Genomic DNA, 17,308 nt, shown 5'->3' on the forward strand with positions numbered 1-17,308 from the left:
CAGAATCATATTGCCAATGCACCAGGGATTTGATAAGTTCCCTGAATACTATTATAGGGAACAAGTTGACATTGCAAGATTGTTAAGAAAATAGCCATACATCTAACATAATTTTTCAATCATGGTTTTCACTGCTGTACAAAACAAACTTGTGCAAAGACCAGGAGTGAAAACAAGTTGCAGCACAGATTTTGTCTACTTGTCTAGAAAATATACTACAATCCCGGACATAAAATAATAGTTCGAACACTTGTGTCAAAGTAGGACTGTTTGAGACCGTATTTCTGATATACTTGACATATTAAAATTTCACTTTCTTTGATGTGAAATCTGAACTATTTCCTACTACTATAACCCTCCCCCTGCCCCACCAATCAATGTTGGATGTTTCTAGGGATGCATGTCCAAAAATGACAACCAACAACATTGATCGGGGGGAATGGGGGCATATTTGAAGTACTCATGTTAAAGTGTTCGAACAATTATGACCGGGATTGTAGTTTTAGAAATCCTAGATACCCTATGTGTGACAATTCTTTCTTCCACCAACACTTGCCTCATTCTTTGTGCCACGGTTGTTTGATGGCATGTAAAATGTAGTCATTTTAAAGAAAAGGTGAACACTGATGAGGCTATTTATCTCAAATCTTGTTTTGATCCTTAGGGATAGACACTGGTATAATGGTATTAAAACATCAGAAAGAGAATAACAAATAACAAGGACATTTTCAAAAACTTCTTTATCATGAAATGTAAGGAATAACTTATGTTATTTGGCTAAATTAAATAAAAATATATATGTAAATAGCGCCCTCAATTTGCACAAAAATGTAGTTTATAGAAAAAGTTGAATAATTTGATACAGATTCGAAAATCTATGTAAAAATAGCTTAAAATATTTGAGTATGTTAGTGTGATAGCTGTTGGTATTTTCCAGTCTAAAATTGAACATTATATAATGTTTCGTTAGAAAATTTTAAAAATGATCACATCAAACAACTGTGTGTGCACATTTTGATTTTGTTTCCTGCTACGTTCACATTGTTTTCTCACAAAATATCTTTAAAACTGACAAACTATTATTTTATGCAAATATTGCATCATATTCAGAGAATGTTTATTAATACACAACTCAAGTTGCTCTTATGATATCCCGTAAGTTGTTTTGATGTATATTATATTCCACAGGAGACACATTGAATAACACAACGAAACAATCAACTAGTTTATTTCTTTTTTGAATTAACCAATCATGACTTGCTGCAAAATCACACCTCATTCCCATAAAATCAGGAACATTGTCAAAATGTTGCTTTTGATTATGTTGATACAGCTTTAAAATACAGCTTTAGTTTGAAAGATATATAGCTAGTTAAAATTTGACATTTTGGGGTAAAAATTGACAAAAATCCTTTAATAGCATGACCGTTGCCCTTTGAAACGGAATAAACACACAGGTTACAAATTTGCCAACATGGCACAAAAGATTCACCTGACTCTTCTGAAGATTCTCCCGACTCATTTTGATATATGATTTGTCTATTTGAAACATCTGTCATACGATACCGTTATCACTTTTGGCTATATGGCCTCTATACTGCATTTTGTTTTCACAATTCTAGCCGTATATCATACCTATTAGTAGTTACAGAAATGAAGAGTTGAGATGTATTGGTGCTATTTTATAATTTGCATATTTATAACTGTTTTGAATAGACATTGGCTTTTTATACCACTTTCATCAGCAAACAACAACCGGATAGCCATTTCATTACCGGTACTTAAATTGACAATTTTAAGTACAATTACACATGACAGGTTTTTGATGTATTTCATTTTGCATCTTACATCTTCATAAAAAAATTATGTAAATGTTTCTTCAAAATAAAATAAGTTGTCTGGAATTAAGTCTACATGTTATTGTGTGTGGGTTGTATGTTACTTTTAACTGTGGACATTATAGTCAGTGGCCGCACCAGGAATTTTTTTCTGGGGGAGGGGGGGTTGCCTCCCTCCCCACTGTAGCGCCATCACTGATTATAGTCTGCATTTATGAGCGTGTATTACAGCCTCAGTTGTAAACAAGCCAAATTTTTTAAAATTTGCCAAATATTTTGGGAAAAGTTTTGCATTAAATTTGGACACAAATTTTGAATTTTGGTATAGCGGCGGTCAAAATTGGTTGAAAATTGGTACATGGATGGGTCCACTTTCAAATTTTCAGCACCAGATCTCTACCCAAACCAAGCTACCCCCTGAGGTTTATAAACCTAATTATCTACTTTCAATCAATCATAAAAGTCATTTATATTCAAACACCTCTCATTAGATGTAATGTAAATAATATATGATATTCTATCACTACTAATGCTACTCAAATATTAAATATGAATAGGGGATAATGGATGACAAGCTGTCAAGTTTGCAACATGATCATTACAAGTACCATATTAAAATGTCAAAATGTGTGTCACTGTGCAAATACTTACTCCCCATTCCAGAAAAATACAGCACTAATTATTGGGATTAAAAAAATAATATCAAGTTCTGCCAAATGAAGCATAGCTCAATCCTAATCATTAATTCAGTCCTAACTGGAGATAAAAGAAAAAGTTCACTATTTTACTAATTACTTGAAAAAAGAGCCAAAAACATGCATTTTCGGCATATTTTCTGACAATCGAGTCACAAAAATTACAGACTTGGAACAAGTCTAAGCTTTCAAAATCTTGTGTATATGCTGAAATTTTGCTATAATTTTCACTTTTTTGTGTTACTCTAATTAAATGGTTGGTAAAGAATGAAACATGTCTTTTCCAAAATTTTAATGCATAAACTGAAATTAGTCTTAGTGCAAGTCTTTGGGCTTGATTGTCACAGATACGAAAAACACCCTAAAAACACATGTTTTTGGCCCATTTCCAAAAATTGGCTAAATATATATTAAAATTTGACTTTTATTGCTGGTTAGGACGAACTAAAGGATTAGGATTTAGCTATGTTTCATTTGGCAAAACAGGATTTTTTTTTTTATTCAAAAAAATTAGTTCTGTATTTTTCTGGAATAGGGAGTAGGGTTTTATTTATCTGCCATCAAGCTATTAGCGAGCTTTAAATGATGAGTCACTTGTGTGTGACAAACTAATAAATAATGACTTGTTTCTTCTTGTGCTGGGACTTAATTAACACTGATTAATGTGATGTATGCCATTGGGGGGCATCACTTTCTTGAATACTTTTAGATGGTAACCAATCATTAGTCACAAATACAGTACCTCAAAGCCTTGATTTTTGCAGGGTATGTTAGATGATTGTGTAAAAACCAAAATTTTGAAAGAAAATTGAGGGAGTCCTAAGTAAATTTTACAATCATAAAGTTTTGAATTAAATCTTTTACTGAAATTTACTTACACTTGCTATGTTGCATCTGACTTCATCAGTCAAATGACCCACTGGGCTGGTCATGTGATACTTGAAAATGACTAGGGATCCTGTGGGTGTAATTAAAGACACAGGTCATAATATTGACAACAAGGACACAGTGATTCTTGATAAGGCATCAAGGAAACCATCTGGGGGAGAGCCGTAAAACAAGAACGCGGACTGAGACACAACTTATCTCAACTTCTCAAGCATGGGACCAGGTCATCAAGAAGATCCATAGTCATCTTCAAGTATCTCATGACCAGCCCAGTGGATCAGTTGCCTGATGAAGTTTGATGGTATCAGATGCAATGTAGCAAGTCAGTGGTAAAAGTACGCTCCAGTAAAGGATATTTCATAAACTTTGTGATTTTAATGACTGGATGACTGTCAATATTTACCATTTTGTCAAAAGTTTCAATATTGTTTTATCACGAGGAATAGACTTTAATTTGCAATAGTCAAGTTAAAAGATGAATCTAAAACATTTCAAACAAAAAAATGTATGATTGCCTGTTTAACCACAAGTTTAGTTTAGCGCAAAAAAATTAACCTTTGTGAAAATATCCCATCATACAGTATGCTGACGGATTATACAAGTAGACACTACGATCATAAAAGCATTTTGATGGTATGTATACATGTATATCTTTATGCACCAATCTCATCTCAAACATGTAACCAAAAAATGCCAAAGTAATTTTCTGTTGAAATAAAGTGAATGTCAAGAGCATTTTGAGTCGGGCACCTGGTACATCTTAGACCTGTGATGATGACTTTTGTTGCTAGGCACTTAATGGTTAGCAGAATGTAGCATCATACAAAGCTATATTTTCTTATAGATTCTATTTTTCTAAATGTCATGTTTTTCTTTATACTTCTTTGAAACATTAAAGGGGCATTTTGTCCTCCACAGCCTCCTCCCCCACTTTCCTAAAAAACAAGTTGAGATTTTAATACTGTCATTGGAAACTTCTGGCTACATAATGTTTGTGTGCAAAAAAATTCTTGCAGATTCATTGACTTGACAAAAATATTGTCCAATTTTTATTTATATATTTCTGTTAACAGAATGAAATTACAACACAGTGGTTTAATTTGGAGCCTATGTAATCACATAATCCTGCATTAACTGAACTCGCAAACGCAAAGTCGGAATTAACTGACATTTTGGGAATAAGCTTTTTTAATGGATATCTACTAAAACACACCATAAAAAGAGGATGCTAGAATCATAAAATACTCCTTTAATATCCCCATAGCTGATATGTAGAAATAACATAACATCATACATTTATCTGATTAATTTTGCATGTAACAAATTGAAGTATCATTCAAGTTTAATTTTCAATCTTTCTGATAGTATAGTTCGAAGGTTGACCAGCAGAGACATGTATTCATGCCACATATTTTTGTTAAATGCTTTCTTTTACGTACATATCTCTAATAAGCAAACATGTAAAAACCACACAATTTGGCCTCTGTGTTAAAGTGTTGTGATATCTAAATACCCATGTACATTGTGTAATGAAGTGTAATTCAAATGTTTTCAGTCCTCTCATTGTTTCTTCGATAAAAGTACCGCACAAATTTGTTATTTCTTTTATACAAAGAAAGAATACCAAATGCCATTAAGATATAATGGCACACCTGCCCATGCTGCATGCTTTAGTTATTTTTATAGTGCGTCCAAAAACAAATGTTAACCTTGACTGTGAACAAATCAAGCAATCAGAATTTTAAGGCTCATTACCCACTTGTTACTGCAGTTCAGGTGATGCTTACCAGGCTTACTGCTCCTTCTATAATTGTTGTTACATCATGTCTAATTTTATCAAATATTGTACTGAAATAAGCTTTAATAAATAAAAAGAATATTTAGAAAAGCATTTTAGGGACAAAGACTTTACACTGGCAGTGCTTAGGTCTGATCATGCCCATAATGGAGTTTGTGATCAAGGGTGAAGCATCACAGGGGCATGTGCCCCTCACTCAATAAAAGTCCTTGGTATTTATAGGTATCCTTAGTTTTGATATTTTAAAAAAGATATAAAATATGTGGAACTGACAGTGTTACCTTATTCTCTGCCACTTTAAGCTTTTGCAACTAGCAAATATTTGTAATAGTTTGATCTCATAAAAAGGTGGTAGATGTGATGATAGCCAGTCTGCACCTGCAGGCCACATCCTGCTTTAGGGGGTTCGGAAGGATGTTTCTTCATTAAAGAAATGTTCTAGACATGTTTAAATAGTTTTATCTTGTAGGCAAAGTAGAGTCATTGATAGTTTTTGACATACTATTTATAAAACATTGTTATAAATAGGTTAAATTTGTTAAAATCATCTAAAGACATAAAGTATCTTGTAATATTACAAATATAGTAAGGAATATACATTGCTATCTTCAGTAGATAACTTGTATAGTGAGAAGATATCAGATTTGCTGTAATATAAAAACAAGTGATGCACTTGATGATAGCAACAGGTTGTGTATTAAGTTTATACTAGCATCCAGTCGCAGCGTGCAATTTGAAAATTGCTAGTAATTAAATGCTGGTAGTCGTGGTACTGATGTACCTTCAAGTCAACTGCTTGCAACTTAACACTAGGGTATGCTGGCGACTTATCGATTAGATATTGGCAATTGCTTTCCTGACAAGTATCAAATGGAAGTTACGTCACAAAAATGCTATGCTCCTCGGATTGTCAAATGTCAAGTATAATATATGCCCTATAAAGTAGCTACCTATCTAGAGGTAAGTACGCTGTACTATCAACAGAGATATGGTTTGCTATCTTCAGTAGATAGCAACAGGTAATTGAATGTACCAAGAAGGCTATGTACTCTATAAAACAGATAGACTTTATTGGTATGAATTATGTATGGTTTGCAAATCAGACACGTTCCTATACAGATCCTCAGCGTACATCCCTTGAATGAGATGGACAGATGTAAGGTGACATTCTCATATTTCAAACTGGGCTTTGGTGAATACATGCAAGAAAATCAATCATTTGAAAGGATCAACAGCAAATACTCGTTTACACCAAAACAAGATATTTGCTTCTTTCTGTGCAACATGATACTTGTTTTTCATTATAGACAGATATGGACATGTATAGAGCTCAATAGATCATGGGGAATATGTAACTTTATTCCAAAAAAATAAAAAGGCCAATGCATAGAGATTTAGACATTATTATTAAACAACATATTGTGCGACTCATTGCATTGAATATGTTGAAAGCTATGACCACAATATCCCTGTTTGTGGAAATCCAAACCAAAAAGGAGAAGATAAAAGAAGAAATTAATCAAATTAAATCTTTATACTGCATCTTTTGGAGATACTTCATGAAATTGTAGACAATGCACAGACCAAAATAGCTGACAATTCAATTGTTTTAAGCTGGTCGAGTATACTTAAGCAAGATGATGATTTTCTTACAGAGTGTCCCAATATAAAAGCAGGTCCATACCTATCAATAATTTCAGAAGTATAGTTCACTATACAAGGTATGCAACAAGTCTGGTCATTCCTGTGTTTGCAAGTTTTAAAAATAAATGACTGATAAAGAAGATTCTTAAACACTTGAGAACGTTCCAGCAATCCTATTGGTTCTTACCCGTGTGATATGACATGATATCACATGGGTCAGCGCGTGTGCATCAACGCGATATGCGTACTCGCTATTTGAACCAATCGGAGGTGCATAGCAACAACTGGACTGATCAATTTTAAGCCCTAGGTAGTTACTTGTAAAGTGTAGGACTTAATTTGATTAATGCTTAAGATATTTCTATTTAAATTGAAGTGTTTAAGAATGAGAATAAAGGTATTGTAGCCGCTGTCGTGCATCTATCGTCTCATATTACCACGGGCGACATCATTATTTTTGGCGTCTTAAAATAATGATGTCGCCCGTGTTATATGAGACGATAGATGCACTCCAGTAGCTAAAAATGATACCTTTATTCTCTAACTAAAACATGTTACAGCCTCTCCGGGCAGCCTCTGTGAGACTATATTTACAAGTAACATTGAAATGCCTCTCTTCTATTGTTCCATGATATTGCAAAATATATCTATCATGCTAGATGATATTTAGTGTACTAAATTGAATATGTTAAGGGTGCACCATTTGATTTCCAGGGGGTATGAGTTTTTTTGGAAAACAACTTTGTGTACTCGTAAGACAAAAAATAATTGGCCCCTGCCTGATGAGTACAAAAAATCTCCTCCACCCAAATGTGTGTAATGGGATACAATAACATTTCACAACATTTTTGGCAAAAAAAAAAGAAAGAAAAAAAAAACCACTGATTCAAACTCCCATGCCCCCTAAACAATTCTTGGTCTGCCCCTAAATAATAAAAAGTAAAAACAGTACATAAAAATTGGTCTAAATGTAGCTAAATTGGATTAATTATAATATGTGATGCTATTCCTTTCAGAATATAACAGCCGAGTTCAGGATGCAGAGAGACTACAAAGATGATCTTCCGAGGCAAATCTACAGGGAATTAGCACAGTTTGGGCCGATCTCCTGATCAGGAGACTTTCCTAACTAGGAAAATGGATGTGTTGCTATTCCAAGCTAGTCCTAATGAAAGGGAATATGTTTTTCAATCACCAAATGTACATGATGTAATAATATGAAGCAATAATAATTATGTTGTTGTTATTTCATTTGAAAATAAAAAATGGTACCAGGTGTTGGAAGCTCTGTTGTGTGTGCAGTTAAAATCAATTTAATATACTGGGATTGTTTTGTAGGACTAAATTAGTTAATTGATAAGTATTTAATTAATTTCACCACAAATTATTTTTCTCTTTTTGTAAAAAGTTGCATATCAAGAATCCAAATGTGATTACCAAATTTATGTCCATCATTAATTATATCACCGATATGGAACTTAATAATTGTGCATGGAACCTCTTAGACTAATTTGATTCATTGATCTAAGAAGTTTTATGTACAATTAGGACATAATTTTTTATTACTGCATAATTAAGTGATCAGGAGATCGGCCCAACGGTACCAGAGCCATCTATTAGTAGTCTTCCAGGTGCAGTAATGAAAAAAATGATGTTAACATATTATTTCTTCCAGTCAGCACAACTGGAGAATGGCTCATCTCAATCACCTAAGCTGTCTTTAGTCATTGAGTTTCTCCTGTTTTTTCTGAGGCCAAATTATATCACTATGGCTTCTATCAGCGAATTACCTCTCAAGTTGAAAACAATATGTATATTATTATGATAATGTTACATCCGAGTATGAAAATGTGATGTACCCCAGGGTTCAATACTGGGACCTCTACTTATTATTATATATATATGAATGACATTTGTTGTTGTTTATTCTTTTTGCTGATGACACAACTGTGTTCCATTCTGATAAAGATGTTAACATTATACTTTATGATATAATGAACGCGAGCTACAAGAAGTGTGTAATTGGTTCAAGTGCTATAAATAATCCCTAACTGCTTCAAAAACAAACTTAATGTTAATCGGGACCCCAACAAAACAAAAAGTGTTCAAATTAATCATTCTATTAAATTAGATGGTTGTAACTTATCTTGAGTTTCTGATACATGTTCCGTTCCGCTGATACACGGGAGTTCGGATTTAATTGAGTTAATTGATCAAATGTTTGTAATATACAGGATTCTTTTTTCATGATATTTTATAATGTGTTTTTTGTGTGTTTCTTGGCCACTGCTCTTGTCATGTCTTGTTTGTAGGTGTGTTTGGTTTTGAGTGTTAGTTGCATTTAGTTGCACCTCCCCATCTTTTTTTTTAATTTAAAAAATTGGTTGGTGTTATTATATGTGTGATTTTGATGGAAATAAATTGAATATGAATATAAATTATCAAATATAAAAAGCAAATCATCATGTTCATGTTTGTTTATTTCATCAATTGTTCAGTGCAGAGAGAAACTTGGGTCTTGAGCGGACCAGGCTCAACAAAATGTTCTTTGCATCATTGAAGATGTCAGCTATGACCACAACTTAAATCAAACTATGTGGGCAATATTTGTAATGCTGGAAAATTGAAGACAAAACTATCTTTGTCTATTGAAATCAAAGTAGACAATCCACAGGCAAAACAATGCTATCATGTTATTGACTGTGCCATCGTATCCCAATTGACTTGATTTTGATCCTGTTTTCCCCCTCAAGTTAGGGGCATGCAGTCATCTTTTGAGTTGTGCTATGTAATAGATCCTAGGTAAATATCACTATGTCATCATGGGCTAGGCTACTAGGTTATGGCTGCGCTACTCTCCCTAGCTGTTGAAATCATGATTGATAGATAGTTACACATCATTTTTGTTGTGGAAAGTTAAAGGTGTTAAGGAAAAAAATACAGAGTGGCTCAAAATAGCCTATCCCAGTGATCTCAATCAATGATTACATTTTTAAATGTAATAAGTTAAAAATGTCATGACTGACAAGACAAGTTTTTATGCCTGCTGATTGCAGAGGTGCACACAGGGGTCAGGAGGGAATATAGGGCATCCATTATGGTATCCTTAAATGCATAAGTGCAATTATCCAATAAAATCTTTAACTTTCCAGTTTACTGTCACCAAAGGCAACATCATATTACTCAAAGAGCCCTTTTACTCCAAGACACCAACTTTTGAGACCAACTGAAGACCAGAATTTGAGATACGACCTCAATATTTTGGCCAATAACTATATTTTTGTCTGTGAATAATCCAAAATTTCTCAAATTGGATGGCTCTGACATCAAAAGACTGGCCACATTTTGCAATAAGTCGAGGATGCCATATTTTGCTGAATCCCCTCTCTAAAACAGTTTGTGGTTCTCACAGAAATATGTTCACAAACATCAATAAAGATTTGTCTACCATAGGATATCTGCCATTTATACTTGCAGACAAAACAGTATGAAGGTTCTAAGATATTAAGAAACCCTTAAATACAGTGCTGTACGTCACATACTTGATTCAGTCAAGCCATTATTTCAATATTTTCTTTTCTATTATTTCCAGTCCATCATGTTATTACCATTGACGTCAGTCTAGAGGACCATGGGCACATGACATACATATGCTAACATATGTACATACAACATTCTGGGCTATAACAGGGAGTAAAACATAACTTAGCATAGGCCAAATAACTTGAAAAGTCACTGCCAACTTGAATATCAGGGCAAGTCAGCACAGCTGAGCTATTGTCAGCTCGGATCTACGCCACCGCTGGGAACTGCGGGGTTTATTTGTATATCATGATGGGGTAAAATTACCCAGTTGGTAGATTCCATAGAGGGGAGGCTTGGTCCGCAACAACATCTTTCCTCCAGACTCAAGCCTCTAACATTTACGTACTTTACGAGTAGGTGAACTTCGCCTTCTACCATGAGTGCGGAGTCAAGTCTACTTCCGCTAGGCCAAGTTCCTATTTTGATCAAGTTTGAATTATGATATTGAACTTGGGCAGAGAGGAATGAGCTTCTTAGCTTTGACAAGAAGTGGTTATGGTTTAATTTGAGATCAGTAGGTAAGGTCATTACCAAATACAAGCACCCCAGCAGGCTTGAGACAAATTGTCTTACCGCCTTCTCATTAATTCGCTGATCCCCGCCATCTTCACAATACCATAAGCATCAATGATTTGCAAAGCAAAATCACTTGTGAGCCTCACACTTCTTAGAACCATTGCTTTCAAGATAATTTTTGATTTTGACAAAATTTGACAATGTTTCAGCACTTTGTTGATTAGGTTTGATTGATTGCACTTTAGATGCATCTATTTTTACATTAAACCTGACCCAACCATCATCAATAACACATTATATCTTTATCGCAGGATGCGGTTCAATAAGTAGGTAAAAGAGGAGTCTTTGGCAAGTTTTCCGGTACGGCATGCCAAAGGGGTACAATAATCCTTCTTCATGCTAAAAACCTTGGATAGAGTTTCCCTGTGGTGTCCTGATTGGTCAACTTGACTAACGGCTCATATTTGAAATTCAATTATACATTGATATTTCATCCAAAAATCGTTTCAAGGAAATGGGAACACAAATCAATTGACTTCATGTTTCTTGATAAGTAGTTAGATGATATACAAACACTCACAGCTATCAATCAAAATTCATAAATGTAAATTAAAGTACTGAGGTTTACAGAAATATTCATCATAAACATTCTTTTCACACATCATTACATGTTGTTGGAAGAGGTAGGGCTTACATCAGATATAGGCCAAACATGCAGGCAGAAAATGTGATATGAGACCAATTGAACACTCATTTAGTAATCAGCATCAATTTATGACCAAAATTACTAGAAATAAAACCCGTAACGTTCGAGGCAGCTATAGTTCTTTAGGAATGGAAAAAATGCAATATAATTATAGAATTAAAAACAAAACATTTCTGTAGTCAAGTTCCAAACAAGAGTACATTAAATGTCTTCATATAACCTTTCAAGCTCTTTCACAACTTAGCAAGACATGGAATTTTCACTGAATATTCTGAAGCAAAAATGTAAAAAGTTGTGCCTTAAAAAGGTTATAGTTTTTGCTGCCTAAAGGCTTCCAAGATCCCAGCTTTCATCACTAACATGAAAAAGCACTAATGGGGAAGCTCTAGGCCTATGTATGTTTATGCAAGGTATTACACACAAATGCTATGGTATTCAGCAATGCTTCACGTGCAGGGACCGCATGGCGCGTATGGCTGGTTTCTCATGAGACTGTGTTTACTTTTGGACAAAAATGATGAAATTAGGAGATTTTTGTGTTTTTCTTTGCCTTGAGAATGTAAACAAGTGGATAAATTAGGACCTGCCTTGTGAATAATCATTGGAAGAAATTGGTGACTAAATCGGGGGAATGATTTGTAATCATTTGATCATTAAAGGTTACCACTGAAATCAAAGATTCAAGTTAAAAACAAACAATTCCCTACCGCAAAAGTTAAACCCAGAGGCATGAGAATTTGTTTCCAAATATTCATCAATATGATTATCATTCAAATTTATAAAATTTATGTGAATGTGCAGCGGATGTTTGCTGAAGAACTTTCATGAATTGACAAAATAATCTTCACTTAAGGACTGTTCCATACTTTTTATTTGACGTTGAATATTCTATGCATCAAGTATTTGTTGTTCAATCTATTTTCATTTTATTTCACTTTTAGCTTCTAAAGAATGTTTGTTGACATAAAAATCGATATTCAACATCAACAACAAACATTGGTTAGAAGCTAAAATGAATTGACACTGATTGGTTAATGAATACCTGTTGAATATTCCATGTTAAATATGTGGATGGACTATGACAAACAAACATGTTTGATGGCATGATGAGTCCTATGAAAAAGAGATGAATTTTGGGATATGGCCAAAAAATAGCTGATATTTTGTAATTCATAGTAATAAATATTGAAATCTAAGAATTTTTTCATCATATTACAGCCTGTTAAATGGGCAAGAATGCTGATAACAAGATCAATATTGATGTTCCACTTGCACAAGCGATTCATTTTGTTCCACCATGCAGGCCACATCATGTTCTAACAGAAGTATTACATTAACCTGATTTAAATCTTGTATTTTCAAAGTGGGAAAACGTGCATGTGGGAAAAAACAACTTCTGCCTTTGTTTTACATAAAAGCTTAAGTAAATTCAGCAGCTCTCTATGCTTTGCAATTTCAACATCTACTACATGGTGGTACTCTGCATAAATTTCTCATGGATTATGAGAAGACATGTTCCAAAGTGATGCGGTAGCTTGCCTGATAATGCTCTACTGATCTTTGACTCATTCTTGATGATAGGGTGACATGAATATGCATAAGATTCATTTTTTTTTCTCCCCGCCGAAGGGCGAAATCATCCTTTAATATTAAAGCACTAGACTTGGTTCGTAAGATTGACTTCTTCAAGTATTGAATAAATAATGCATCCATTTATATTTTGTTACCCATCAATTTGTTCCAATTGATGAAGAAAAACAAAGTCTCACTTGAGTATCATGGGCCGGGACCATTACAGTACTCCAGAGTGTATATTTCTGTTTGACCAGAATCTCTTGATCTTAAAAATGGGTGCAAACATCTATTAAAATCTCGTAATGGATCAGAAATCCATGATATTTTGATAACTTGGTTATTTCTTAAATGATAAAAATTCCAGCTTTCAAGCAAATCAAGTGACAATATAATCCACTAAGTAAATCCCAGTTGTGAATCTTGTGATACTTAGGTAGAGGGTGTGCTATAAATAATGCAGCTGATGGATGTTAGGGCATGAATTATACTTAAGTATGATGATAAGTTAGAGAAGATCAAAAGCTATAGAGATGTGGAAATCACAGTTGAGTCCTACATTCATGTTATCTCTGCAGTATAAAAATGGGTGTGGTCCCTAGATTCCCCGGGCTAGAATCATGGCAGCTTAGAGTCAGTATCTTATTTGATATTGAAATTTTAAAGTGCTGCAATTTGGAATGCATAAGGAGACCTGTATGCATTTTTATTTTCATCATTTTTGCTGCTACTTTATAATTTACTGCTTCATTTAACAAATGCAAGCATTCTTGGGGTTAATGATTTCTTTTGTTCTTGGTATTCCTTTCCTTGGCCAACCTCAAAGGAAAGAATAGTGTAGTCATTGATTATAGTTGTTGCAAGAAAAGTTGATAGGCTGCTAGTTGCTTAAATCCTTAATTTGAACTTTTTATACAAAATTGATCACATTCTAGCTTCACTAAAAGCTCAGACTATAATATAATAAAATATTAGTCTCACACAAAAGTTCCAAATTATTACTTTACTTCATTCAGCTTCAGATTTATTTTTGCACATAGAGGGCACACTCCTATAAATCCTACTAAGCCAAAGTCATATATTTCTCAAGACTGAACTCAGGACTTGCTACACCTGCCCAGGATGCACAATGAATATAAAAAGTTTAATTAATATGTGTGCCAAGCATAGCAAATGTTTCATGAAAATCATGTACTTCAAGCAACTGTCTTCTATTTTTTTTTCAAATCCTGTTTTCAATCAATACCTAAGTATAATTACAAAAATTACTTATTCAAATTTAGACTGGAAGGACCATGGGAGAATGGCCCCACTAATAATGGCAGGACATATGTACACCTTTGCCAGGGTGTGTTTGGACACAAAGTGGAAGCACTTTTCAGTTGTTAAGACACCTTTTCCCTACAAAGGACTGGCAAAGTTTGTTGCAACCATGCGGTCAACCACAATTTGGTAGAAACTGTTGGTCTAAAGTTTATAAATAAAAGTATAGATAGGCCTATTTAGAATGGCAAAGTCTTGACAAATCCATCTGTGAAGTCAGAACAGCTTTTTTTTCAAATGAAACAGGCACTGTATAAATGTTTTTGATTGAAATGTTTCATTGATTTCTGGCTAACATCAACTTTAGAATTAACAATGAACACTGAATCAATACATCTATGACACTGTTTATCCACAGAACAAATCTTTAAAATAATTAAATTGTATTCTTTTGATTCGAAAGAGTTACATTTACATTATTGTCAAAACAGCAAGCTTCCTCTAATATAAGGAAACTTATGTTAAATCCCAACTTTGGTTACATATATGGGCATAATGAAAAATGAACCAAACTTGAAACAAAAATCACATGATTTTACAAGTTTCCTTCGCTCACTGATCATCTCTCTTCCTTTAGTTGTTGTACATTTGGATATGAAGTTTTACGGATATAAACACCGGTGAAATAGTACAGCAATTACACCTAATCTTAGTCGATTTGTCATAATCACCACATTAAAGAAAACATGAATATTATAATACTTTCTTCCCAAGCAAAAACAGAGTGTATGCTTTGTTAATACTGCCTTTTACTTTGGGAGTAGAATGATTACAAATGTAGCCTATACCTTATTTTTGTAAATGCAGTTTTGACTTCATGAACATAGTGAAGTAATTGAAACAATGACTTCAGAGACATATGGCTGTAATTGATGGATAAATGGTTGAGGATGATCAGATGATATGGGTAATGGACCAACTGGTTAAGAACGAAGTGGCAAGTCCTCAAACCAAAATATGTGGGGCAGTATGACTGGGACAAATATGCCAATGCCATATTTTCATCAATACGATAACATTAACAAATTGAAATTACCAATATGATGGTCCAAATACCACATGCCAGTCTGGCTAGTACTTTTAGAATATTACAACCCCAACATCAAAAGTACAAGCCATTGGCATGCGGGCTTGTGTAAAAGTCCAGCGCCGTTCCCAACCACTACCTACTTGAAGCTACTAATACTTGAAAATATTGTAATGAGTGGACAGACTGTCCCTACCACCACCTCACTGCCTAGGCCCCTACCAAAAATAATGTCTGGTGATGAACATCATTACAACTATTATTGTGGCAGCTGTGGTGATGTTTGCATTGTCTGATTCATCCATTTATTTTGACAGTTTCATCGCATTCAAACATTGACCAATATTCTCAAAAATATTAATCACATCCAGAGTGGTGTGAAAAGCAAATATCACTCAAGATGTAGTGTGTCTGTGATATCACAAGGGCCACGGTTTTTTATATGCAAATCACCTTATTTGCACAAAAATCCTTGACAATCGGACATTTTTTATTTGACGATATTCAATCACATGCAGTTTTTGTACAATTCCAACTGTCTAATATGTGTGTATTTTTCAAAGTTTAACCTCTTAAATTAACAGTAAATTAACTACTATACTTGTATGCATTGTTTGTTATTATACCAGTATTACATAAATAGCGCTTTCTCTCAGTTTGCTGTTAGTGGAGTACTTGCACCACTTTACACCATACACCTCAAAGCAAATGTACTTTTTCTGAACACATTTCCGGCATTTCCACCCGATCTTTATTTGTTCATGTGACTATTACATGCGTCTGCCTGGCTCCATCTGTTTACCCTACCCAATGTTACTATGACCTTTGACCTCTGCTTTCTACCTCTTTTGAAAAGAGTGTACTTTTCACACCAAACATGGGCAGAATTTGTCAAATAGCTACATGTTTTCACCCACAACATATCTTCTTGTTAGTTAAAATCCAATGGTTTGGACAAGAGGATTGAAACAAGCCCTGGGGAGTGTATTAGCGAGGAAGTGTGAATGGCCCGTGTTCGGTGGACATTTACTCAGGGTAGACATACCTATGGTAAACATAACAAACTTTTCCATTGCCATTCTCACTCCCAATGCTTCAAACCATGCCGACTTGTCCAAACCCAACATCATTAAGTTTCTTGTTCCACAGGTGAAGTTATGAAAATGTTGCACAAGTAAATGTTGACATTGTTAAGGAAATATCTCAGTTAATGGAAACAAAAGTATGGGAAAATCTGGAGAACTAGTGCTATGACCCAAAATGGTAAACATTTCATAACTTGAATATAAGGGGGCAACCAGCTATAGAGAAATACAGGAAAGAGTGTAAGAGCAGTGGCATATCATTAGCTCTAGTACATTGCCTCTGCACTATCCACAAACAACCTATACTGTCTATGCTGAGGTAAAGAAGAAGTGGTGCATAGATGGCTTCGATGTTGCCGCTATGCGCCTCTACTCGACTGACACTGCAGGCCTCAGTATTGACGCTACGCGCGCGCCTCTGCTCACCCTAATGTGCTATTTGAACTTCGCAATCCAATAGTCAATCAGTCTGTGTGAGAGTAACAGAGAAAATGGGAAATTATGAGAAAGAATGAGAAGAAGAGACAGAGAGACCACCAATTCAAATCAGAGGATGATTTAAGCACTTCCCAGCAAGTCTTGCGGTTAGCACAGCTGTGCGAGTGAACATCCCTAGCAGAAATTCTATACA

Source organism: Amphiura filiformis, chromosome 3 (genome assembly GCF_039555335.1).
Source record: "Amphiura filiformis chromosome 3, Afil_fr2py, whole genome shotgun sequence".
Lineage (NCBI taxonomy): Eukaryota > Metazoa > Echinodermata > Ophiuroidea > Amphilepidida > Amphiuridae > Amphiura > Amphiura filiformis.